The following is a 25,738-nucleotide window of genomic DNA, read 5'->3' as shown; positions in this document are numbered from 1 at the left end:
CTCTGAGGCTCTCTTGCTAGGAGCCCCAAAATACTTTGCCCAGTTGCATTTTTAGGTCAATAATCCAGTACCTAAGGAAACTGAAGCCAGAAGAGGAGTTAGAAATGAGAGGTTTGAGGAGGTGTGAAGTGGTCCTAGAGAACTCTTGGAAAGGAAGAAATTCAGGAGGCAGAACGCAGCAGTGAGGATTATAAAATTTGTGGAATTTGTGGATTTCTGGAGAGACTGGAAAGAGTGGTCAAACTATTGAAAACTTGTAATGTCTGCGGGGATGCTGCTGGGTGGCAGAGAGGAGTGTGGACCCTCTTGAATGCAACAGGATGAATCTTTTAAGTTATGAAGTGGAGGTGTCTGAGCTGTGTGATCTCAACCCTTCTAGCTGGAAGGAGGGAGGCTTTTTCACAGTACTGCCAGGGAGAAGTAAATATAAGGGAGACTATTAAACGGAATGAGTTTCTCACCAATTCCTTCTCCCTTAAATGACTGAGATTTTCACTTTCTCTTTATACCAGTCTTTAGCAAGATTAAAAAAGAAGCCCAAAGAGGTGGGGAAGATAGGGAGCAAAAGATGACTGTACAGAAATAGCTAGTAAGGAAGGTTATCGCAGACTTTGCAAGCATCTCAAACACTTGGCTAACCTCAGAAAATATTCTTCGGGGCTGTAGGGGAATTAGTGGTTGAATGTGAATAACTGATGTCCATTTGCTTGAAAAAGTGAGCCTGGTGCCAGGGTTGTCACTAGTGCACGGTTGATACCAATCTGAAGGAGAAGACAGGCTCCCAGTGAGTTGTTCTTGTCCATGCAGGAAGCAGTGTGATGCCTCTGTTTTCTCAAGTTGCAGCTTGATTCTCCAGGATGCAACTCTGCGATGGGACTACAGCTCTGGTCTGGCAGCAGCTGATCTGTGCCATTTATTACTCAGCTCAAGTAGGCAGCTTGGGCAGCCTTGCGTTAAAGGTGAAGTGAGCACTGTAATTGGAGAGAGGAGTGAAAAGCAGGTTTCAGTGTTGCAGCTGGATTTTAGAGCAGTGTTTGAAGACAAGCTTCCCTGGTGAAAATGGTTTCAATATGGAAGCAGGAATGAAAGGACAGTGAGACTTCAAAGCGCTGGAGAAGCATGTGGAATGCCTGTTCTGACCTCTTAAGGTTGCTGGTCTGTCCTGTTTGATCCTCCTCTTGATCCACCGGTGTTAGCTGACTTGCATTTTAAAAACCACATTATCTGCCTTCCCTTTTCCCAAAGGGCCATTGATTGACTGTCTTTAGTGAGAACATGGGCTGTCTCCTTTGGTATGTCCTGCATGTGAAATGAAGAAATAAAGGAAGGTGCAGAAGGACATCTTGGAGTGGTCTGTCTACAGATGCTGCATGGCTTGCCTTCTGGTTCATCTTTGTGGCTGCTCTGGAGGGAGAGGACTGGGCCATCTCCACTGGTCACCTAAGCTCCGTGGTTACACCTGGAGCATTAAGGGTGGGGTGGCTTGTGATTGGAGCTGAGACTTGGGCATAAAACTTCCAGCGAAGGCTAGCTTGTTTGCCTTCTTACAGTCAACCACAAGCCAAACTGTCTCCTTTGCTTTTTCTGTGCAGGATTTGAGGCCGTAGCCCTTTCTGATTTTGCGTTTTGCTTGCCACGTGCCCTGTGCTGGACCAGTTTTCTCTTTTCCCATCTCAGGAGTGGCACTTAGCAGGAACCTGAGAAAGGGGCAGGTATGACGTGTTCCCCTTGGCAGCCCCTGAGATGAGGTCCATGCTGCCAATGGAAATCTTCTCCAAGCACTGGTACTTTTGCAGGGGGTGATTAAATCCTCTCTTGATCGTCTCTTGGCTTAGTTGAACCAATTGAGCACTCGAGCCTGTGGCTGCACAGCAGGCTTTCCAATTCCCGACTCATTCTTCTAATTCTTCTTGGAAGCTGTTCCACTTCCATAACCCTTTTTTTTTTTTTTTTTTTTTTTTTTTTGTGAGTGCAGACACTGAAGGCAGCAGCCAGGAATAGTCTCACTGTGCTCTAGCAAGAGCTAATACCAACCTCATGCTGTTCAGGATGCTCCCTAGTGTATGCAGGGTATTTTTTCCCCCCCTTAATTATATCCCTGCCCTTGAACAGCCTGAGTTAATGTGTAGGAGCCACAGAGGAGATTTGGAATTGCATTTTAGGATAGATGAGGCTCATTTAGACCAACAAGTGGGTTGCAGTGTTTAGATGTGCTGGCACACGTGGTGCTGAAACTGGGAGAGGAGCTTCAGTGAAGGGGACGTGGCAAGGGGAACTGTTGCCCTTGTGACATTGGGTTTGCAGCTGATACGGTGGAGCCGAGTTTTGCTTATGCCATGGTGTTGCATCTGAGAGTAGGAATGAAATAGTGATGATTACTTGGGAGGATCGGCTTTCCGCTGAGCAAGTAGGTGGAAAGTCAGGCAACAAAATTAGCTGAATACACAAACAGTCTGGGCTGGAAGAGGTTCTCTCCCCAGGGAGAGATTAATGCGTGTGGTGTCTTACGTAGCAGTGATGGCCAGTGTGCTCTCACTGTGCCTTGGCGCTCTGAGCTGACAGTTGTTGAGCTGTTGGCTTTGTGCTCTGTCCTCATCGCTCCCAGCTCCTTTCCGGTGACCAGCTGGGGCTGAATATCTTGTGACACACGCTCAGTTCTTCTTGCTGCTCTTTTCCCACATGCGGTTGGATGCTCTGCCCAAAGCCCTTCCTCTCTGGGACACTTGAGCTGAGCTTTGCATCTTGCTTGGATCCAGTGTGACTCCCAGGGTGTGAATGGTGCTGGGGGACAGGCAGTACTTTGCAAACCCTGTCACTGGTTTACACCAGCCAAACTTATAACAGCAGGGGCTGTACCTGTGAGCATCGTATGAAACTTCAGAAATAGCTTTGAGTGCACTCAAACAAAATCTCTGAGCTTTTGGGTGCCGTTGTCAGCACATCAGATCCTGAGCATGGAGCAACAGGCTTATCTTGTCTTCTTTCCCGACACACAGGATTGCAGAGAGGAGGGAGATGAGTGCAGCAGGGCATAGTGATAAAAATCTGCAGTTGTTTGGCTGGTGGAAATGTAGAAATCAACAGGATGCTGTTGGTCCTGGCAGCAGGTTGGTGTGCCGTGATTTTGCTTGGCTCGCTGTAGCCATGGTGTCAGCAGGAGGCTGTAGCTGACCAGGGCCCTGCAGGCAGTAGCTCAGTTTCCTGTGCAGATCTGGTAAAATCCTACCCAAATTCCCTGAAGGGAAAAAAAAAAACCCCATATTTTGCATGCTTTTTTTGCAAGTGGGTTGTATCTGCTGTTCAGTGCCAAAGACCTTATCAGGTAGAAACTCTTTTACAACAAACTTGATACAGGAACTGAAAGCTTCCAGCAAAACATCAAGATTATCTAATTTCTGAAAAGGATGATAGCTCTTCCCTCAAATCTACCTAGCAGGATATAGATAAACATTTGTTAAGGTCTGTATGGGAAGTCTTTTGGTGTGTCAGAATTCACAGTATGTGGCAGGGCAATAAGACATGAAGGTGTCTCTAGTGATATTGCAAATTATCTCTTTAATTCTTCTTTTAATTTATGTCCACTAAGGAGAGGGGAGGCATAGCAAAAGTCTTAAATTCAACTTGTGTAACTTGGAAAAGAGAATGAAACTTAAGGAGCTACCAAAGAATAGTAAGGGTGTGAAAAGTATAAGGAAACTATAACCTGAGAGGATGAGAAATGAAAACTGCAAGCTGCTGGGGTGGGCGGATTGTGTGTCTAATTCAGCCCTAAAGTGTAAGGACTTTGGACATTTCCTGTGCTGAAAGCATCAAACTTCAGGTGTTTTGCAAATGGAGTACCAGGGCCAGGTTTACTTGTGCAGAGCTTGGTGTGCCCATGCTGCGTTCCCATCGGCTGCCCGGCTCCAGATGTGCGGTGGGGAATGGGTCTGGGAGTAAAGCTCTCTAGTCTACTTCTTTGGTGTACATCCCTGGCAACCTCTCTCCCCCTGACCTGGGGCTGCTGCTGGCTACTTCTAGGCAGAAGTTAATATTATGAGTCTTCCAGGTGCTCAGGTGCTTTCAGATGCAGAGATGCAGCTTGGCTGGGTTCTCCAGCTCTTTTTTTTTTTTTTTTTTTTTTTAAATTAACAGAAGGATCACTCTGACTCTCCCACTACTGCTTTGGCAGCATTTAGCACAGGGCCAATGACATTGGTATCTTGTAGCTCCTTGGCCATGGATACATGTCACTAGAAAAGCAATAAGGAAGGAGGAGAGAGTGTGGGAGGAACAGGTCTTGGTTTTCTATTGTTCTGCATCAAACTCAGTCTGGGAAACGCTTAAGAGGTGCTTTGAGGTGGAAATCGTGTGCTGCGGAGGACTGGGACTGTGTTCTGCAAGGCCCAAAGGTGGCATGTGGCTCTGGCACAGAAAGCAAAAAAAACCCCAAAAGACAACAAACTCCGTGCTGTACAAGTGGGGGGCTTTTTCCCTGCCTCTCCCCTGACCCACTAAGCAGGGCAGGATTTTGCAGCCGGGACCCTTAAACCAACAATTTGGTCTCTGGCTTCTCATGGCCAATGTTGGACAATGCAGATGTTGAGTTGTATCTCTTCCCTCTCGCGTTCACCAGGGGACCCCCGCATCCTTGGCTTGTAAATTAGTAGCTTAAACTTCTCCACAGCAAACTGCAAGGTAAATAAATATTCTTTTTTAGAAACCCTTTTCCCAGTTAAATTGACCCCCTTGGTACTTTCATGCATTTCAAGAAGTCAGAGCAGTTCACAATTGAAAACAAGCAGTGTTTAGCTCCTGCTGTGAAGGGAAATAGTCAGGCACCAGAAAGACTGTCATTTTAGCCCTGCTCTTACAAAAGAGGGTGTTACAGTAAACTTGCTTATTTCACTGAAGGAGAATTCGGCAGGCTTGATGGAAACCGGATGAGACAAGCACAGTAAATGGATTTTGCTGGCTGAATTGAAAGCAAAGAAACATGCATGTGTGGTGGCTGGTCAAGAATTGCCTGTATCTTGCAGAAACCAGGAATGAATTAGGGACAGAGAATTAGTGAGCCCTGAAACAACATCTGTCTAGCTGCATTCAAGGTCCTGTTCACCTGCGGTATGCTTCCAATGCCAGCTGTGGTGGAGTGGCTCCGTTTAACTGCCTTGCTGCCTTTTAGCTCCATATGCCTGCTGAAAGGGGTTAGAACTGCCTGCCTGGGGTCTGCTCGAATGTTACTGTTGGGGTTCAGCAGGCTGCAATGATGGGTTAGGTCTAAGGCAAGCTGAGAGGCCTTCCTCCGTACACAGCATCCTGGAGGCAGCATCCCCTGTGCTTGGCACCAGCTGCTGGAGGTGGCTGGGAGCTGGTGGGTATCACTGGGGCAGAGCAAGGGAGAGGATGGATGTCTCCTTGTGCTGATGTCTCCTTGTGCCTGATCCGCAGGCAAAGAGTGCTACCCAGCTCTGCTTGAGGGATTTTCTCCAGTGTTTTACTGCCTTTTAGAGGGTAAAACTCCCTCCTGTGGGGGTAACTCCCTCCTGTGAGCACTGTGTGGGAATCGCAGGGTTTCATCCCCAACTGGCATGAAATGTTTGCTCCCTGTTGTTGTGGCAGCACTGGCAGGGGCCCTCCTGATAAAGTGGGATCTATCCTGCCTTGCTGGAAGCTGTGTGGGGATATGGAGTACTGGAGAAGTGTACAGCATCCTGTCTGTGACTTCTTCAGCAACAGCTCGCTGCCAGTAACGCAACAGCAAGGCTCTTGTCCTGGTGTCCTGCATGCTCCCTTCTCTGTGAGCAAAGCTACTTGTTGCACCATTACAGCTACCAGAAAGGACTAATGCTGCCTTCCTTCCTGGGCTGGGGTGACACAGAGAGGACTCTGAGCTTCAGCCCCTGGGGGTGACCAGGTAGGAGCCTAGCAGGGTGGTGGGCAGCACAGCTGGATGCACCGTGCTCCCCTCAGCCCAGTGAAGGAGCCTCAGAGCTGCTGAGGCCTCTAGGCTAGTGTGCAGGGATAGCTACAGCAAAACAACGTTTTTTTTTGTGTTATCCTCAGGTAAACCAGCTTGCCAGGGAAAAATCCAAATGCCAGAATAAAATATCCTCCTTAATATTCCTGTTCAGCAGGAATATTAAGCATGTTCCTGTAGGAATACAGCATGTTCCTGTAGCAGAGGTGGTGCTTTCCTAACCAGAAGTGACATTAGCCAGGTCTTATGCACATCAGAGGGTTTTTGTGTAGCAAGTCTGACCCAAAGTGTTAGGTCAGCTTGGTTCTTACACATTGACTGTCTTGACTCTCCCATAAGCGCTGAGGCAGAAACATGCTCATTAAAAAAAAAAAAAAGAATGCTTTGCCTTTTGGTAGTGGCACTATTTAGTTTTCTAAAGAGATGTTCTACTCTACCAGTACAAATCGGGAACAGTTGCCAGTGCTGTGTCCTTTGGTAGGCTGTTGAACATCATCAAGAGATGAAGAGCAGAGGGGCTAGAACAGGGATTCTGGGTAAACAGGTAAAAACTGAAGGAAGAGGCAGTTTTTTTGCAAGATTTGGGAGGCTGCTTGGGTACAGGTGGCCTGCAAAGTGCTTAACAAGTGCCTGTTTAACATTAGAGCAGCACATCCTACATGGTAACCCATACAGCATTTTGATCTGTGGGCTGATAATCCAGAAATGGCTCTTGAACAGTTGGTTTGCATTTTCTATGCATTTGAAGTCAAAACACCTGGAGTCCCTCTGGATCACTCATCTTCTTTATGAGGTGCAAACTGGAGATGTACTTGGACTCAAAGCCTTGATTACCTGGATCTTGCTTTGCTGTGTTGAACGTGGCTGGACCTGGAAGCCCCCTTTTTTTCCTTTTTCTGCAGACAAAAGCTGGCTGCCTGTTTGTGTTTGTTACTGACACAGACTGGCTCAGCACCATGGCTTGTGTTAAGGTTAAATGGAAGTCCGGTTCATTCAAGATAAGAATGGGAGGGAATCAGTCTTGGACTGGTCTTGGTAACAAAGGCAGACTCAGTGTCTTGCATCTTCTATCAAAAAAAGCCTCCTTTGCTGGCCCTGGGCTAAAGCCTTTGACTTGATGAGCTCTGGGGAAGCTGAACTGCTTGTAAAGCATGGTCTGGGAAGGGCACATCTTAGCTTTGGGCTGAGGCTGCTCATTACAGGGTAGCAGCAGCATATTTACCTGGTGGCAGCATGCCTGGGCTCAGCAGCCTGGCAAGGATGCTGCCTGGACCCAGAGCTGTGTTTATCCAGCTGCTCTGGTGGCTTTTGCAGCATCTGCTGTGTGCCGTTCTGCTGCCAGTGCCGGAGGGTGCTGTGCGGGCTGGCAGTGCTACAGGTGTGGTGGTGTCTGGCTGTCGGGTCGTGTCCTCCAAGTATCTGACTCCTGGTCTCTTCTCCTGCACCAGAAGGACAAGCAGGGATCTGCTTCCCCCAGGCACTGCAAAAGCAGAGCAGTTTTCTCCTCTATGCTCTTCCCTGGCTGAATAAACATCCTAATTTTTATGTTAATACCCACCACATGCTTCCCTCTCCTCTACCATCATGGTTGGGGGCCCACTCCCCCATGCTTCCTGATTTATTGGCTCCTCATCACCTCTCCATCCCTTTGCTTAGATTCCCTACTCCAGCCTGGCAGCGCAGGGAGAAGGATCCATCTGCGAGCAGGTACCAGGAACAAAGAGATTAACGGAGACGTCTTGGGGCATGCCAGCCTGTATCAGTGCCACCTCCCCTGCCAGCCGGATGCTACCCAGATGTTCCATCTCCCATGGGCAAGCAGAGGCAGTGGCACTACGGGGAGGCCATCGAGCGCCTTTTAGCAGGAGGCCAAGGCTGCTTCTCGAAGCCCGGAGGACAATGAAGGCGCTGAAGCAACCAGACCACCGCCGGGGGCAGAGGGGGACAGGGAAGCAAGGGGAAGCCATGCAAATGGAGACTTTGATGTGGCTGCAAGGAGCAGGGCTGGAGCATTGTTCCTATCACATCACATCAGTTTCACATTCCTCATGCAGGAGTGATCAACGCTTTCAGGGCCAGACAAAAGAGCGGGGAGATGAACAAAAGCGAGAGAGGGGGCTTCACCTACTGCAGAATAGAGGCAGAGGATGAATTGCTCTCTTGGCAAGCCACAGAGATGGGCTGGCGGTTGCTGTGCTTTAAAGCACCAGCTTAAAATTTTTCCCTTTTATTTAAAGGAGGAAAAAAAATGGTAGGAGAAAGGGTTTCCTGTGTGCAGAAGGGAGGATAAATAAAATAGCGTGACAAGTGTCTGTGGTCTTCTTACATTGCCTTGCCTGGTCTCCTCAAGTGATGAAACTCAGCTTATTGCAGAGGTGCGTTCTATCCTTTTGAGGTGAGGGGCTGGCAAATGTGAGTTTGACCCAGACTGCAAGGTGTGAGTACTTTTAAGAGAGCCTTCTTCCCAAGAGTGGGTTTGGAAGAGGGCTGGCGATGTACAGCTGAAAGCTGGTCTTTGCAGACCCATGGAAGATGCTGGCATCAGCCCTGGTACAGTGTGTTGGATGGAGCAGTGGGGTGTGCCCAGCTCTCCTAAAATGGGATGTGAGGAGGAGGGTGGAAGAGATGAAGCATTTGGTCCTTTCTGCAGTCTATTCTGGCAGCCCTACCTGTAGCTGCAGGGGAAGTTTGGTGATATCCCTTCTCTGGGTTGGGTTTTGTTTGGACTGGAAAGCAGGGATGGGGCATATGGCAGAACATGGCACAGGGTGCACATCTCTGCATGTGTATGTGCTTCCATGCTGCCATCTCAGCCTTTGCTGCAGCCTCAATAGCTGAGCCCAGGGTTATTAAATAAGCTTTCCCATCCCTGATCCCTCCTGGCTTTTGCCTGTCACTAACCACTTTCCTTTGTCGGAGCTTGGGGTCCCCTTATTGCCTTGTCCTCAGGTCCCTGCTTTCTCTGGTGTACACTGCGATCCACTTAACTTGGGCAAAAAAAAGCATCCAACCAACTCTTTTTTTTCCCCCTTCCCTGTATGTGCTATCTGCAATTTGTCTTTTGCCAGCATGAAGTGGAACTGCATCCCTCAAGAACGCTCCAGCCTTTCTCATCCTTCCCCAGAAACCTTTTTTCCTGTGGAAACACAAACCTTGAGCATCATCCCCACCTCACAGCCCTCCCCTGCTCTCCCAGCCCCATGCGTGGCCCTGGCTGCTCCCCTTAGCCCTGACCCAGGCCCCCTCCCTCTGTCCCCGGGCCTCTCTGCCTGAAAGGCTGTCAATCAGGCTGAATTGTCTGGTGGTTTTGTGATGTGGAAAGACTCCTACCAAGGAGTCAAGGGCCAGGCTGAGACCTTTAAACTCGATCCCATTTGTGTCTTAAATCAAACAGGAATCTAGGTCCTGGGATGGAGGGGTGCATTTAAGGGGATATAGAGGCCCAAAAGCTTCAGCGGCCCCCCCCCCCCCCCCCCCCCCGGAGTTTTCCTGGAACCCCTTCCCCACCTGCACCGTGTGGAGAAGAGGATGTGCCCATGGCCCTGGAATTTAGGGCTTGTTTCCCCCTATAGCTGTTCTGACAGGCTGGAGGGTGGCAGCAGTGCTTCCTTTAGTGCTGTCTCTTTGAACAAACTGTTCCTCCTGGGGAACATGACAGGGAGGGCTGAGGGATGTGCTGGGGAAGGGGAAGTTTCTGGGATCTGCTATTGGAAGCATGTGGGGCTTTGGAGATGATTAGAGCTGTGCTCTCAACCTCTCTGGTCTTACAAAATTGTGGTGGTTGCTGGCACATGGGAGGATGTGGATGCAGAGGGCAGATCTCTTGCTTACTGTTGTCCTGCAGATGGTTGAAAGCAAAAGCAATGTTTTGTCTTCCCCCTAAGACGGTATAAGCAAGCTTGATCTTTTTAGACTGTTGTTACTACTGCGGTCCTTGTCTCTGGTCTGCCCACGTCTTGAATCACACAGTGCCTGGTGCTATAGTTCGTTCACTGCTGCCCTGAGAGGGGAAGCAAAACTACAAGGCAGCTAGTGAGGTGTTCTGAATTCCCCATCTGCTGCCAGAACAGGGCATCAGGGCAGGTGAGGAGGCTTGAAACATTTATTGTTTCCCTGCTGTGTCTAGAGGTGGGCTCAGTCTCCTGCCTGCAGATGGAAGATCATCTTAAATGGCAGGTTGATATTTACATTTTTCTTTCCTCTAGAACAGTGTTTGAGAGCAGCAGAGCTAATGCTGCCTGGTTGCCGCTGGGTTTGAGCCCCATCCCATCTCATGGGGCTGCTGGAGAGCTGAGGAAGATCAGGGCTGGATGGGAACCAGCTTTTGCAGCTCAACTCGTGGCTTTGCCTGCCTGTGAGCAAAAAGTTTCCTTTTCTTTTTTTTTTTTCCTTCCAGTTTCTTTGTGAAGCCTATGTAGGTGAGAGATTTCACTTCATCTTCCCGAGGGAAAGTTGCAAAACTCTTTTCCCCTGACTGAGTTGTGTTTTCAGGAGAAGCCTGGAGCTGCCTTAAGACGTGTACAAGCTCAGAAATGCAGTGGCTGTGTTTGTTTTTGTGTTCTGGGCAAAGTCAGGGCTGCTGCTAACGCTAAGTAAATACAGAGCTACCCTAATGAGTGACTGCAGTAGCTAGGGCCATGCTTGCTGCCTGCATGAAGCCAGATGGATCTATCTGGGGACTAAAACAGCAGCCTTCTTTCCACTAGCAAAGGCAGAGCCATTGGCCTTTGGATTACCAGTTCTCCTGTGCTTTTAACAGAGTGCCGGTGTTTGACAAAACCATTAAGTTAAATTAAGCCCTACGCATTTCAAATGGATTCTGAGACTTCTGGCTCACTCCCTATTAGCAGAGCTGTCTCTTCTCCCTTTCCTCTTTCTCTTTTTTTTTTTTTTGTCTTTTTTTTCCCTTCCCTTCCTCCTTCATTTAATTCCCTCTTTGTAGCTGGTTTTGCTGCTGATGTTTAAAGGCAACGTGCTGGGACTCAAGGAGAGACCTGGCACGGGGGATGGCACTGCTGTGAGCCCAGGTGTTCCTGGTCCGCCTGTGGTGGGCAGGGAAGATACTTGGAAGTTGTTTGCTAAGGGCAAGCCCTGTGTCCCACAGAGCCTGAGCATGGGTTGGCCAGTGATGCTCAGGTCCCCGCAGAGCTTACTGATGCTCTGGTCTTGCCCATTGCCAGTGTTATTTCTGGCACAGGCTGCTGCTTAGCTGGGATACTTCCAGAGAGCAGAGAAGGCCGCTCTTGGCTCCGAGGGGCTCACAAGGATAAAGAATAGCAAAGAGCTATTCTTTGGTGAGAGCAGAGCAGCAGCAGCACAGTCTGACCAAGCCACCTTGACTTGTCTCGGGTGAAAGTGAAAGGCTTTAAAGAGGAACAGGAAAGGTGATAACCTTGTAAATGGATGCATGACCCAGCTGTTCCCCTGTGGCATTGCTGCTTTGTGTCCCTGATACCGCTGTTGATGCCTGTGGGAAAGCACTAGGGCTGGAGGGGGTGGTTGCTGCTGTCTCATTTGCACAGCTGTACCTCAACTGTGCGACCTCTTCTAGTCCTTAGTGTGAGAAATGCTGTCAGCTTCCCCCTGCCCACCTAATGTAGCTTTTTTGAGAAGGGAACCCCTGTGGGACCTCACTGTCACTGCTGGTGGAGCTGTTGCCATCATGAAGTATTTTGAGGGTGGGCTGTGAAGTTGGAAGAGAGCAATAAGCATGGGAGGTAGAGTGTGGGGCACTAAGCCCATCTGTGCCACCGGGATGCGGAGGGGTGCATGTCCTCTGCTTGAGGACTGAAGGCAGCTGCATCACCACAGCTGTACTGAAGTGTGAGTTGGGTCAGATAAGAGGGAGAGTGGTGGCATGGAGAAGGCTTACACAGCAGGGACAGTGTAAAGTTTTCAAAATTTCCAAGCAGTAAATGTGCTAGTGGGGATCTGATGTAGCTCGTGGATTAGGGAGAAGATGCAGTAATTGGATGTTGTACCAAAGTTGGAAATGGCATCTTGATATCTGAGGCTTGCAGCACTCTTCTCTACTGCCTTGTAGTCACAGTCCACGGAAGCGTGTTGTGCCAAGTGCTGTCCTGGAAGACAACGTTCCATGTAGCAGCTCCTGTTGCTCTGCCTGTAAGCTTCGAAATATTAATTGCAGATGATGTGTGAATTGCAAGCTTTGGAGAAGCTGAGCTGCACTGCTGGAGCAGCCTTCCTACTGAGCAGGTCACTGCTCCTTGCACTGAAATGCCCTCAAGCACCTCTGCTGCTGTGCACCTCTTGCCCCTTGGTCTTTGCTGCCTCAGCCACATGTTTATCAGGTCGCTCTAAGATGTGGCCTCTTGACATATGCAGCTTCCCCCTTGCTGTCCTCATCTCAGCTTTCCTGGAGAGGAGCCAGGAACTGCTGGAGCTGAGACCTCAGCGGAAGAACAAAATTAGTCTTGGGTGTGCAAAGCTGGAGTCTTGAACCGTGGGAAGCACCTCTGGATGAAGACCTGAAGGAAGGTCCTGTTGTCACCCAACATGTGGTGCCTTTAGCTGGCACCTTCTCTTCCTGCTGGGTGCAGCCCCCGCCCCGCATCAGTGTCTTATTTCTCTGGGTGCTCTCTTGTTATTTCAGTGTTCATTAATGCTGCTATGCTCAATTGCATCAGCTCGTTTCCAGGGACCAAGTGTGATCCTGCAGCATCATTTGCATCCCCACTGCTTAGCTGTTGCCCGGGCAATGCCAGGTGCTTTGACATCATTACCCAGCCGACTGGCATCCTCTCTGCCCCATTAACCTTGCCGTAATTGACTTCGAATTGAAGGAAGAAAGAAGGAGAGAGGGGGAGGAGGGGCAGACATGGACTGACTGTGATGACCAAAACAACTGTGTTGAAAGAGCAACTGTTTGCATCGCTCTGGAGCAAGGCTCTTTGGTTTTTTTGACGGGAAAACTGACAGTTGGTTATTGCTGTGACTGGATTTGGGAAGGTTTTCTTGCCCCCTAGGAAGCTGTGCAGTCTGTCTTGGTTTACAATATTTCCCCACCACTTTCTCTCATGGAAATGCGATGTCAAAACTCGAGTGATTGTCAGCAGGGAAACTCCTAGGGTTTGTGGAGGAGAAGAATGGCATCGGCGATGCTGAAAGTAGTGGGTCTGTGCAGCCTGAAGGAAAGGTGAAGCGGGGTGTTGGAGAGGGTCTTATTGTGGTTTTGAGCCCCCCAATGGCTGAGGAGAGGCAGGAGACGGACCACTTTTTGAAGGAACCCAGGAACAGCATAGCAGACAATAGCCCAATTTGGATCATCCGATTGCCTGTCAGGCACTGAGAAGTACCCTTTCCGCAGGAGTGTGGTCAAACACTGCAAAAGGAATAAGAGATGGGAAATAGTCCTGACCCGCGGCACCCCCTGTGTGACCTGAGCTGGCTGGTCTTTCTCTACCAGCATGGTATTAGGTTGAGATCTGGGCATATTCTACGACTCTGATCCTACATCCATACTCGTAACTAGTAAAATGTTCTTTCTTCTTTGTTAAATTTTTTAGTTTTTTAAACTTCATTGTTGGCTTAACATATAACATAACAGGAGTTTTTCCTGTTTAAAGGCAGAATTGGCTTTTGTCACATTTTCTTTTTGCCCCCCTTATGAGCTAAAGCCGCCCAAATAGATGCTTCTCTGCAAAATCTCTGTCACTGGCTTGTCATTTTCCAATAAGCTTCACTGCACAGTTTTCTGTCAACTTGAGTCAATTTTATGTATTCACCTTCTGCTTGCACAGCACCATGGGCACCAAGTCTTCCTGCATTTGCTCGTGGCTTGTGCTGGATGTAATTCGTTAAGCTTAATTGAGCAGCCTAAGAAGAAAGGCAATATAAGAATGGATGAATGGAGACCTTGGCATCAGTTGCTTGGTGGCCAAACTCAAAAGAACCAGTTCTTTTCTAGCAGAGCCCTTGCATGAGAGAGGTCTGTCCTGTGCGTGCAAGTGCTGCGCTTAACTGTGCACTAGAGAAACCTCCCCTGTGTTTCAAAGGCAAGGCAAAGGCATGCAGTACTTGAACCTTTACTGACCCTTATTAAGGAATTACTATTCATTATTTATTAATATTAGTATTTAATTACTTATTATTTCTTATTAAGAGAGGAGGTAATTCTGTGCTGTATTTTTGACCTTTCTGAAAGGCACAGCTGAAAAACTTGTGACAGGAGGATTTTAGTCAGTTCTAGGATCTCAGCTGGCCTGATCTTACCTGTGTGGCATGGACTGATTCTTGAATTGCTCCATTTCGTTTTCCTCCATGAGATGCAGGAGTTGGTCAGCATCTAGCTAAGCAAAATGGGTGCTTGCTGCTGTACAAGCATTTATATGCTGCTGGGGTGTGGTGATGGGCAAACTGCTCATCCCTCCAGGCAAAGAGATCTTTATTTGAGTGAAGCCCTGAATTGCTGGTGCTTGTGGGTGCTGACTTTGGATTTTCACCTGGGTCCAACCATCAGGTGGGAGAGGGTGTTTGAACCTTTAGTTGTCACAGTGGCTGGAGACAGGTCAGGACTGGAAGGAGTGAAAAATGTGGATCCTGGGACTGTTATGTGCAGCTCGAGATGGAAGCAGTGTGGCTGTGTCCCTAGCAGCTTTCCTGGGGACCTCAGGCCTATCACAGCTGCAGTCAGTGAGCCACGGTGTAAGGGGCACAGCTCTGCCTCTGTTTCCCCTAGAGCTACCAGAGCTTAGAATCAATTAGCAGCTGAATTTGTAATTAATGACTTGCTCTGGTTTTTTGAAATGGCTCACAGAGCGAGGTAACACAAGAGTCTCATGCAGCCTGCAAGATGCTGCCATCATTTGCTGGGGATCATTGAGATTTGAAGGGGTGGGTTTGGGTATTGAAGTTCTTGGAAAGCAGTAAAAGAGCCCTGGACGCTGGAGGGAGTGATGGGGGGGGTGGTGGTGGTGTGATGCAGGCTGTCCTGGAGATGAGCCTCTGGGATAAGAAACCTAACACTTTTGTGCCTTTGCATCTAGAAGTGCTGCCTGATCATCTACAGCAAATTTTGCTTTACTCGGTAGCACTGTGGTGCAGTGATCCATGCTGGGAGGGTATGGAGGCTTGAATGTGCCCTGTTGATTGGGGAGTGCAGAGAAGCCTGGGTGCTCCACTGTCTTCCCTTGCCTGCAATCCTCCTGTGACTGACAGCCAGCAGTGCTGGAGGTTGTCCATGTGTCTGACGGGCGTTGTGAGGGGCTGGCGAGGCCATCACTTCCCTCCGTCTAAGGGAACTGCTTCAGCAGCATGCGTTGCTTGGCTGGATGGTTGCATGTGTCCTGGAGCTACAGTCCAGCTCAGGATCTTTTTTTCTTGGAGTAGACATGTCATCTTTCTTGCAGCTCTTGGTGGGTTTCCCTTCCTTTTCTATATGGCTTATTACTTTTGCAAGCACACCAGCTCAAGCCAGCGTGTGGGGCCTCCAGCCTGCTGACTGCCTTTTGCACAGAGACCAAAAGTCCCTGCAGTGAAGAAATTGGGGCTACCCTATTGAGAGAGGCAGTCCACAGAGGTGTGACTGGCCCAGGGCCACCCAGCGGGGATGAACTTGGGCTTCCCCATACACAGTGGCGGTTTACTAGCAACGCTGCACTCAAAGCAGCCTTGCTCATACCGTACTTCAAGGAAAAGCATGATGTAATGATGATGCCTCTTTTTTCCTACTTCCTATTCTGCTCCATCCTTCTCCGTGTTGGTGGTCCAGAGGACTCCTGTCCTCTGTGTTGCTCCCATCACCTGCATACTCTGTACCTCTTGGTTTTCTCAGCACCTCTACTGGTCAGATATGACAGTGAAGACCCATGGTTCTTCTTCTTCAGCATTTTTTTCTGAATAACTGGTTGATGCTTCATTTTCGTAGAACTGAAAAAAAGTGACTGTGACGCATACAGGAAGAAAAATGCTTGTGTGCTTCACCTTGCAAAGGAGATGTCGCAGAAAACACGAAGTGGGTATGTGCAGCCATGGGAACCGTCGGAGTGCTGTGGCAGTAAGCCAGTGCTGGGGGATGCTGTGCATGTCCCAGGTTGACTAGGGCACTGGTGTCTGAGGGATAGCCAGTCTTATGTTGCTCCAGTCTTGTCTTCACTGTGTGAGTGATGTAGATGGGTTTGAGTTTAGTTTTTTTTTGTTGTTTTTCCTGTTTCAAGGCTTTTCAATGCTCAGCTGTTCGAGCCAAGCGTTCCCTTAGCATTTGACGTTCTCTCTGTGCAGGGAGAGATTTGCATCTGAGTTGTTTGGCATTCATTTGCCGTCCGGTGGGTCTCATGTCTGGAAAGGTCTGCAGTCAGGGCAGAAGCTGAGTTAATTTGCACTGGAAGGCAGGCACACTTTGTTTTGCATGTTAGTTTTCTTCTCACAGAAATCCCATTTGAGGTATTTGTTCTCTTCTATTATTGAAGCCATGTTAGGGGGCATGGCAGCTTTCCTGCAAGGCTGGGAAAAGAGAGTGTTAGCCTGAAAGGTGCAAATTAAACCTGTGCTCTGCTATAAACAGCTATTGTGCTGTATATAACATAGACCCTTCTCAGAGCTTTGTTGCTCTGCCTGCAACTGAGGAAGAAATACTCACCAAAACAGTTGTTTAGCATCACAGAGTCACAGAATGGTTTGGGTTGGAAGGGACCTTAAAGATCACCCAGTTCCATGCCCTGCCATGTGCAGGGACACCTCCCACCAGCCCAGGCTGCTCAAAGACTCATCCAGCCTGGCCTTGAACACCTCCAGGGAGAGGGCATCCACAGCTTCCCTGGGCAGCCTGGGCCAGTGCCTCACCACCGGCATCGTGAAGAATTTTTTCCTAATGTCTAATCTAAATCTTCCTCCTTCCAATTTAAAGCCATCATCCTATCAGTGTACACCCTTGTAAAAAGCCCTTCCCTAGCTTTTTTGTAGACCTCCTTCAGGTACTGGAAGGCTGCTCTAAGGAAGCAAAGGAGGCTCTTGAGTTCTGTTTGCAGCTAGATTGGATGAAACACTAATAAAATTCAGGGGAAGAGTGCTAGAGGGTCTTTGAAATGATGAGACAGGGAATGACGCTTTGGTACAGTGTGCTTGGAGAGAGTGCCTGGGTTTGAGGGGCAGGAGAATAAGGGAGGAGCGTGGGGTGGTTGGCTGTAGCACTGTGCAGGCTTGGAGATGTTTTAGTCTGGTACTCTGTGCTTCCTTACCTGAGTGCCAGATTTAGAACCTGTGGCTTATCTATGTCCTCCCATGGCTGCGTCCTTCTGGAGCTGCCCCAGAGCCCAGTGCAAGCTCTCAGCAGTGTGTGGTGCTACTGCTCCTGGCCCCATGCATCCCAGGGAGCTGCTACCACTGGCAGCCCTGTCGCCATGGGTGCAGCAGGAGGGCTCCACTTGCGCTGGGATGGAGATACCCCAAAAGCATCTGTAGAGAAGGCAACTCCAGCTGCAAATCCACAAGAGATGAAAAGCAGGAGAAGCCATAAGCCCCCTTGGCTATGAAGAAGCTGTTGGTGACTCGGTGCTCCTCTGTGCTTTGGAGATGGTGTTTGCACAGTCCCCACTCATCCCAGCCTGGAGCTACTGCCAAGGCTCCAAATACTCATTTTCATGCCCTGCAGCAACATTGTCATGGCTTTGACAGGTAGAAGGTGATTGCTGTGGATTGCATCAGCCTTTGAGCTTTCCTTCACCTCCCTTTCTCCCTCATCCAGTCTGTGAGGGAGCTGGGAGAGGCACCCATCTGTGGTGCCAGGGCTGTGCTGTCTGCAGAGGGTCTGGTGCCAATAGAGAGCTGGTTATGGGCTGCACAGGGTTAAGCAGACATTGACAGAAAACAGGAAGAGAGGACAAAAGCAAGTCTGCTGTAATTATGTAGCATTTATTATTAATATGCTGGAATTGCTGGAAGCAGCCTCTGTAATGTGAATACTGATACAGAGGTTCAGAAGACAATTTAGCTCTCATCTGTCTGTTTATTAGCTCCCTCAGCTCTGGCAGGCAACGAACTAAAGCCTCATTTGCTACTGCCTTGTTGCACCCCCTCCTTCTCCTCCCAAACTCCTTGCTGTTTCCATAAAGAAACCTGTTCTTTGTTCATCCTCCCACTGGGCGCCGCAGCAATGTGCTGCATGATCCTGGATATCCAAGTGATCTTTAATCTTGACCCGAGCCTGCCTGTTTGCAAGGCAGGGCCCAAAGCACAAAGCTGGGCTGTGCGGGGCCGCTGCCTTTTGGAGAGCAGCACAGCCATGACTGGTGCTTGGCATCTTCCAGCTTCTGGGATGCAGAGATGCTCCTCCTCAGGGTAGTGTCTTTAGCAAGACCACATTGCATGGGCTGGCACAGCTTGAGATCCCCAGTTTGCTACGAGGTTGTGAGGAGGGGAGAGGGCAGGGGAGCTATGGGTTGTTTTAGTATTCTGGCTAGAAAATAATTAAAGGCCTCTGGGGTGGAGAGACGGAGAAGTTAAACCAGCTGTTGAGAGGTGCAACAGGTTCCCTTTTTATTTCCGTGCCTTGGTAGGATGTGTCGTTCTAGCTTCTGTCCAAGTTTCTGAGCTTCAGCCTGTGTTTTTTCTGCATATCCTGAGCATATAGGACATCCATTCCCTTATGTATTATAGAGTAGTTTAAAGAGGATTAAGACAATAGCTAATCTAAATGATGAATGATGTAGATTGCTCAGCTTCTGAGCCACCAGTGGTTTTCTTGCACACAGATTAGTCAGCTCAGTAGCTAAATATTGGGGCAAACAGTATAAATCCATGCAGATAAGCCTCTCTGGCTTGAATAGGATAGAAGGATTTTGAAATGGGCTTTGACACCGCTCTGCATCTTGTCATGGTGTCTGTGGCTGTGTCGCTGACACGACGGATGGGGAAGGAGCCTTGATAGCTGCTGATGCAGAGCCTGGGTGGCTGAGGAAATAAAGCATCCAGCGCTTGTTGGTCGATGCTGTTATCGGATATGGATGGTAGCAGGAGGCGGGGTGTGTGTGTGTGGAATCAATGCCACTTGCCTCCCTGCCACCACAGCTGTCTGTTTGCTTGTTGAGCTGGTGTGGGGGGCCTGATCCAACCTTGGAGGTAGCATCCTGCAGCAGGATAACGTGAGCTGGTGAGATTTTACTTGCATGAACAGGCTGGTGTGGCAGGTACCTACTGTCTGTTCCAGCATCAGTGTCAGGACAGAGCTGGCAGCCCCTCTATGACCTCTAAGAGAGAGGTTATACTGGTGTGGGGCTGACAGTGGGTTTTTCTTAAGGTCTGAAGCAGAAGTACTTGAATATTTTATTTGTATGTCTGGTTGAGTCTGTCAGAGCTGTGTCAAATATTTTTGACAAGCAAAAATGCCATTTGCTTCAGTGTAATGAAAAATGATTTTTTATTTTTTTTTCCCCCAGGAACTAAAAGAATTGTAGTTTCAATTGCAAACCCAAAAAGCTCCTCAGGAAAACAAAAAAAGCACAAAACAGAACCAAAAAAACCATCCAATAGTTGTGAGAGTTGGCTGTTAGAAGACTCTCAGTTGGAGTTTTGGGCCTCTGTAAAACGAGGGTCTGGAGAGCGTTCAGTCATATAGTGTCTCCTTTTATGAAGCTTTCTAGGCATATTATTCTAGTTTAATGGCACTGATTTCTTCATGTTAACTGAGTGTGTCTTTTCCCCATCCCACATTATTTTAATTTGTTCGTCTTATGAGAAGTATGGGAACCGGGACTGGTTTGACTCAGTGCAGATGGAGAGCTGTCCTGGTGGTTGTCTTATCCCTCCTGATGGGAATGCTGTGCTCCCAGCCTCTGGCTGTCTAAGACTTAAGAGTTGTGATAAGGCAGAGTTTGCATCAGGACCAGGATTTGTTGGAGGACCTGCTCTTGAATTTTCCCTGCTCCTCTTGAAATAATTTTTCTGCCTTTTAGAAAGGAGCTGTGCAAGCATCATGGCTTGCCAACACGATGTCTAGATAAGTCCCATCTCCTTTTCTTTCCTTCTTCACAGCCTGAAAAGTCTTGGTGTGCTCTGATGCAGAATCTGTTTTGTCCCCCTTCTCCTGTACTTCCTTGGTCTCACCATGCCCTTTCTGAGGTGCGAGGACCAGAGATGTGTGTGGTGTCCAACTGTGTAGTAGACTTCTATAGGCGATACAGTCTGGTTTGGGACAGTGGAGTGCTGGGCCCTGTGCAATAGCTCATCCACTCTGCAGGACACAGGTGCAAGCTGTGCTTGGAAATGTGGGATTTGTGTCTGGATTTTATCTAGTCTTCTCATTGAGCGAGATCTGGGTTAAAACTCATTCCGAGTCATGGTTGGGTGTGGCGAAGGTGTAGATGCCGTAGTTGAAACTGCACGTTGAACGCTCAGCTGTGTGGGTATCGTGGAGCTGAGACACAGAATGCTGCAGGCATGGGGAAAAGGTTATTTTCCACCTCGCCCTCCCTCAAGATTCAGGCAAGGCTGGCTTTTCGTGAGCCCTCCTCCTTGAGGCCAGATCTGTCTTCTCCATAACCTAATCCAGTGGTCAGCAAGGGAGACTCTTGCTTGGGGACGAGCTGAGGGGAGAGTGGAGCAGTGGGACAAGGCTACAAACACTCAGCACTCATCCCGCAGCTGAAAGATTTGTCTTGTGCATCGTGAGTCAGGATCAAGCTGTGTCACAGCCTGGTTCCCTGTCTTGTGTTGCGTCCCCTGGGAGCTGTCAGGAGGCTGCCTGAGCCATAAGGTAACGTGGGTCTTAGGGTGCAAGCAAGGTCAGACGTCTGCTCAGAAATGAGATTGGTGATGATGCCACTGATGCTGATAAATGGGCTGTCATTAATCTCTGACTCACGGCAGCGGTGAGGGCAGTGGTGGAAGAAACCCATGAGGTCACTCGCAGCATCTCTCCCCAGGGAGCTACACACAGCTTCCACCCTGAACCTTTCTGGATAGAGTGGGCTCCCATTCCCAAGGATTTTGGGTCTCTTCCTATGAACTTGACCTGAGCACGTTTGTGTGCAGGTGAAGATGCACAGCATGAACTCTAGTATAGCTCCAGTCAAGCTCCTCACCGTCTGGGAACCCATCTCATGGTGCAGACAGAACAAGCCCTGTAGCCCTCCTTGGGGACTGAATTCTGGCATGTGGCATAGCTCTGGCTCAGGAGGACTCTGCAAGCAGCTTACCAGTGTGGTGCAATACCGTTGTGATACACGAGGTGCTGCACTTCTAGGAGATGCTGCAGGGAGACCAGACGTGGGATGCTCAAACCCAGACTGTGCTTCCCCATCCTCACGGTGCTGGAGCATTGGCTAGGGCCAGCTCTGCTGGGTGCTTAGCCCTCGTGCAGAGCAGCCTTCACCTCTTCTTTTGTTTGTTTTTGTTTGTTTGTTTGTTTTAATTCTCTTTATATGCTTTTTATGAAAATTAGTTCTTTCACAAGGTTCGCTTTGGCAGTTATAGCCAAAACAGCCAGGACCTCCTGCGGTACTGGATACTGCTGGAGATGCTGCACTCACGGCTCAGCCAGGCTCGCAAGGTGTGCTGAGCTGCATTTTGGGGCTGCAGTTGACGCTAAGAGTACAAGCTTTGCATATGTGTGGGCAACAGGTGACTTTCTCCTCTAAATTGTTGGAGTATTCTAAATCTCTTTCAGGAGGAGAGGGGGGACAGTTAATTATTCTACCTCTGACTTTTGAGCCTCTTGGCTAACATTGGGGAGTTGATAAGCATCACAAGACTGGCATGTTGGATAGTGTTACTTTGCCTGGAAGGGTGGAGGAGAAGTGTGCATTGGTGGGGATGAGGAGGTGCTGTTACAAAAGCATGAGGGCTGCTGCCAGCCCAGGCTGCTGAAGCTGTGGCACAGCCTGAGCTGTTCCTCCAAGAACCTCCCCACCTGCCTTTGCTGAGCTACGATTTAATTTTTCACTTTTCTTCCATCCCCTCTTAACTGGAAGAAGTCCTAAATAAAGTTGCTGTCACTTTTATTTATGGGCACAGGAGAAGAGACGGACAAAAAGCCTGTGTGCTCCTGACAGCTACAAAGCAGCCGGCTGTTTTTCTTCGCTTGCATTGGCAAAGCAATCGATCCAAGCACAGGCAAGCACCTTCTTCAGGCATGTGGGGCTCCCATGTCCTCATCCGTGCAGGGCTTTGGAAGGATGGATGGAGACAACTCTGCATCCTGGCTCCTGGCCATGGGGCTGTCGCGAAGCTGGGCTTGTCTGGGAACACCTGTCCTAAAATCCTAGACCCCCAAAAATACAGATGTTTGAACTTGCCTGCCTTAAAAATCCATCACAGGCTTCTTGTCTCTTTCTTGATTGGTTCCAGTGAGGTCAACTTTTTTTAATAACTTCTGGACTTCGGCAGGGAAAACTATTTCCTTCAGGAAATAATATAATTAAGGTTGCCTGACACTTCTGATTATAAGCCCCTGTCTTCAGTTGCTTGAAACCACGCCAGCCTTTAACCATTTGGACTGAAACTTTGCATGTCTCTGCCTCCGGCTGATTTTTTTTGGAAAATTTTTAGCGAAGAGGGTTTTAAGCTGCTCTCAGTTTGGAGGAGAAAAAGGCATTAGTTTATCCACAGCTTAAAATAAAACCAAGAAAAATTCTTGCAGTTGTTGTGCTGCAGAATCTCTGGTATCTTTGCACTGCAAGACCTGGTCTGATAGTTACGGGGAAGGTTTTTGCCCAGGTGTCAGGGATCTGCTTGTTGCTGACGCCATGAAAATCCACCTTCCCCACGCCAAGCTGTGAGCCTCTGAAAAATGCTGCTGTGTGGGTGTATTATATATATAGTGTGTGGGGAGGTAGTGGCCGCTCTGCTCCCACAGCAGGAACTGCGCTGCTTTGAGCACATGTGAGTCTAAAACCTACGACCTGGCTCTTGCACGGGATGCCTTGCTGCTGGGAAACTGTGGGTCCTTTCTGTTGGTACAAGTAGAACTCATTGATTCCTGGTTGACGTAGATCTAACTTGCATCAGGGAGAAAGATTTTTGCAAATGCTATTTGTTGGCTGGTTTGTGTGTATGTGGTTTGGGTTTTTTTATTGTTTTTTTCTTTGTACATTGTGGTTCAGCTATCCCTTAGCCCTGGGCGTGTGGGACATGCGGCATGCAATGGGTGCTGGGCTTCCTTCAGTTTTTTTCAGGGACCTGTTTGAACAGTGCTTTTGATTGTAACTATTGAAGGTTCCTACTAACTTAGCTTGTTGCTGCAGAAGTGGCCAAAATGAGAGTATTTCTGGGGGGCAGCCAAGCCAGGCCCTATAAAGCAGGTGTCATGTTGATGAAGTGTCCTGACTATGTCATTGTTGGGACTTCACATCCTGGCGTTGTGGGGTGAGCTCAGAGCTAGTGCAAACCCTCCTGCAGGGACCTGGCCCAGGACTGGTGTCTGCTCTGTAGCTGGCAATATTTGGTCCTTGTATGAGCCTGCCTGAGCTGTAGTCAAGGCTGTCCTTTGGTTTTTGGGGCACTCCAGCTCATAGATTTTCCCGCTATCTCAACGACAGCTCATGCCCCGTGCCAGGTCCTTCAGCTGGTGACCAACTTTGAGTATACTGAGCTCCTCCAAAACTTAATTTGATCTCAAGTTAGGGTTCCTTAAAAGCAAATCCATGATTCAAGTTCTATGGGGAAAGCTGGGCTGAGTGACCTGTGTTAGGGCTGGCTCATTCCATCATGACGGGCCACAGAGGTGGCATGCGGTGTCAGTCCTTTCTGTATGAGCAGGTTCCTGGAAGATCTATCAGCAAAGGCAATGGGATTTTGCACTTTGTATCCAGCATAATGCACTATCTGTGCAAGAGTCATGTCCTTATGAGGGTGCTGGAAAAGCCTCCCTGAGGGTGCTTGGTGCTAAACCCATCCCTCTTGTCGTATCTCTGCCAAACCAGAGTGACAGCCCAGGCAGGTTGCTGGCAGGTAGTGACAAGTGAGCCTTGCTGATTGCTGTAGCCTGGTATCCACTATTCCGCTTCACCGGTAGGTAGAAAAGAAACAAATCAGGAAAAAAACCAACTCAAACTAAGAAGCTGCATTGGCATTGCAGAGCAAGGAGAGGCTTGGTGGGGAGGAGCCTTCTCCTTGCCAGTCACTTGTCAGCTCAGAGGTGCCTCACAGAGCAGGTTTTGAGTGATGGGGCATTGCGGGTGTTGGGCTCGGGGCAGCTGGAGTTAAATTTCTCAGTGGCTGACACCTGACAAGCATGATAAATTGCAGCACACCATGCGCTGCCGGCATGACAAACAGTCCGCTTCCCTCCTTTTAAGCTCTAGGAAAACTTTTTAATTATTTCCCAGTGCTTTGCAAATGAGGGTTTCTCCATCAGGCACCCAGCAGAGCTTGGGAGTTTTTATTCATTTATTTGGTTTTGTAGGCGAGTCGGGGGTGGATGAGGTTTGTGGTTTGGGTTTCTGTAGCATTCTCCCACTGACTAGCCAAGACTTTGGATGAGGTCCCAAGGAGGGCTCTGGTGAAGCTCATCAACTTGGGGTTGGGTGCTAATTAAAGCGTGTGGCTGTTCTAGGGTTGGACTCACTGTTGCCCTTGGGAAAGCATCTCTGCAGGAGTGATTCCTAGAATTTCCTCTTGCCAGTGGAGTTTGGCTCCTATTTTTCATTTTTAATAATGCGGAACCATAGACTATTTTGTCCTCAAAACATTTAAAAAGGAGGGGGAGAACAACAAAAGCTCAGCCACAAGAGCTAGATAATGAGCATAGATCTTGACTAATAATTTGTTTGTCTAACACAGAAAGCGTATTTCCTGCTCTAACTGAAGGCACCACTGGTTACAATAACGCGTCAGATTCTGTCTCACTAGGCAGCATGTCAGACGTAGCACAAACAGTCTCTCTCCCGTTTCCAGTCCTCAGTGTCTGTGCTGCAAAGCCCTATGTGCATGCTTTCCTCTTCACACTCCTGGATTCAGTTGGATTGGCCTCTCCCTGCGTGGTTTAGCACGTGTGTGAGGCTTTGCAGGATTAGGGCTTAGGCAGTGCAAGACCTCGTGGGCAAATGCCTTGGTGTTGGGCTGACATTTTAGTGCTGCTATGCTGTTTTGGCTGGGGAGCATTGCTGTCTGTCTTTAAAGATGATCAGAGATGCCTCAAGCTGCAATACTTGTTTTTCTTCCTCTTCCCTTTTATGTCTTTAAATCGAAATAATTAAACAAATGCGTGCTTTGGGGCTGGACTGATGCTCATGTGGGAGGGTTTTCATCTAAACTAGCTTCATGTTTACACCAGTTACCCCCAGCTGTGAGGGCTGGGAAACAGACGGCACCTTCCCTTGTTTTTTTTCTAAACCCGAAGCAGTGGCAGACCTCCATCTGGTAACCTGACAGGTTGTTTCCTCTGTTTTGTAGAAGAAAACCCCAGACCTGAGCGGTGAGGGTTGGTCAAGCAGCCAGAAGAATCTCCCGGAAGTTGATGAGAAAGTGAGGACTCCCCAAGGACTCTGGACTGGTTGAGAGGTAAGAGATGGGTTAAAACGCTTGCTCACCTGGTTTGTCCTTAGTTGGTGTGCTCCGGGCCACCTGGCCATGGTGTGGCTGCAGGACACGTATCTTTTGTCTAGGATGGCATTTATTAAAGTGTGGCAAAAAGCTGCCCGTGGCTCTGCTGCGCGAGCAGCCCAAAGGCTGCTCTGCAAAGATGACTGATGCTGACAGTGGTTACTTAGGTTGTAGAGGGCCAGGTCTGGAATAACGGCTTGGAAAATGCACGTCATGGACTACATACGGGACACTTCTCCATAGAGAGCCCTCATCCTTGAAAGCACTTAGGGCAGCAAGGGATAC

The 25,738-nt window shown here is 48.8% G+C and overlaps 1 protein-coding gene across 3 annotated transcripts in view; it reads left to right on the top strand.

Moving 5' to 3' along the window:
• Window positions 1-25,738, top strand: part of CNTFR (ciliary neurotrophic factor receptor) — a 215,172-nt gene that overhangs the window by 26,883 nt on the left and 162,551 nt on the right. For all 3 annotated transcript variants that reach the window (XM_054055156.1, XM_054055158.1, XM_054055157.1), the window contains one exon: window positions 25,304-25,411. The gene's annotated coding sequence lies outside the window, so the exon portion shown is untranslated. The remainder of the gene's footprint in view (window positions 1-25,303; window positions 25,412-25,738) is intronic.

Source organism: Cuculus canorus, chromosome Z (assembly GCF_017976375.1).
Source record: "Cuculus canorus isolate bCucCan1 chromosome Z, bCucCan1.pri, whole genome shotgun sequence".
NCBI lineage: Eukaryota > Metazoa > Chordata > Aves > Cuculiformes > Cuculidae > Cuculus > Cuculus canorus.
Note: the sequence above shows the minus strand (reverse complement) of the source record. Positions and strands in the feature narration are given on the sequence as shown.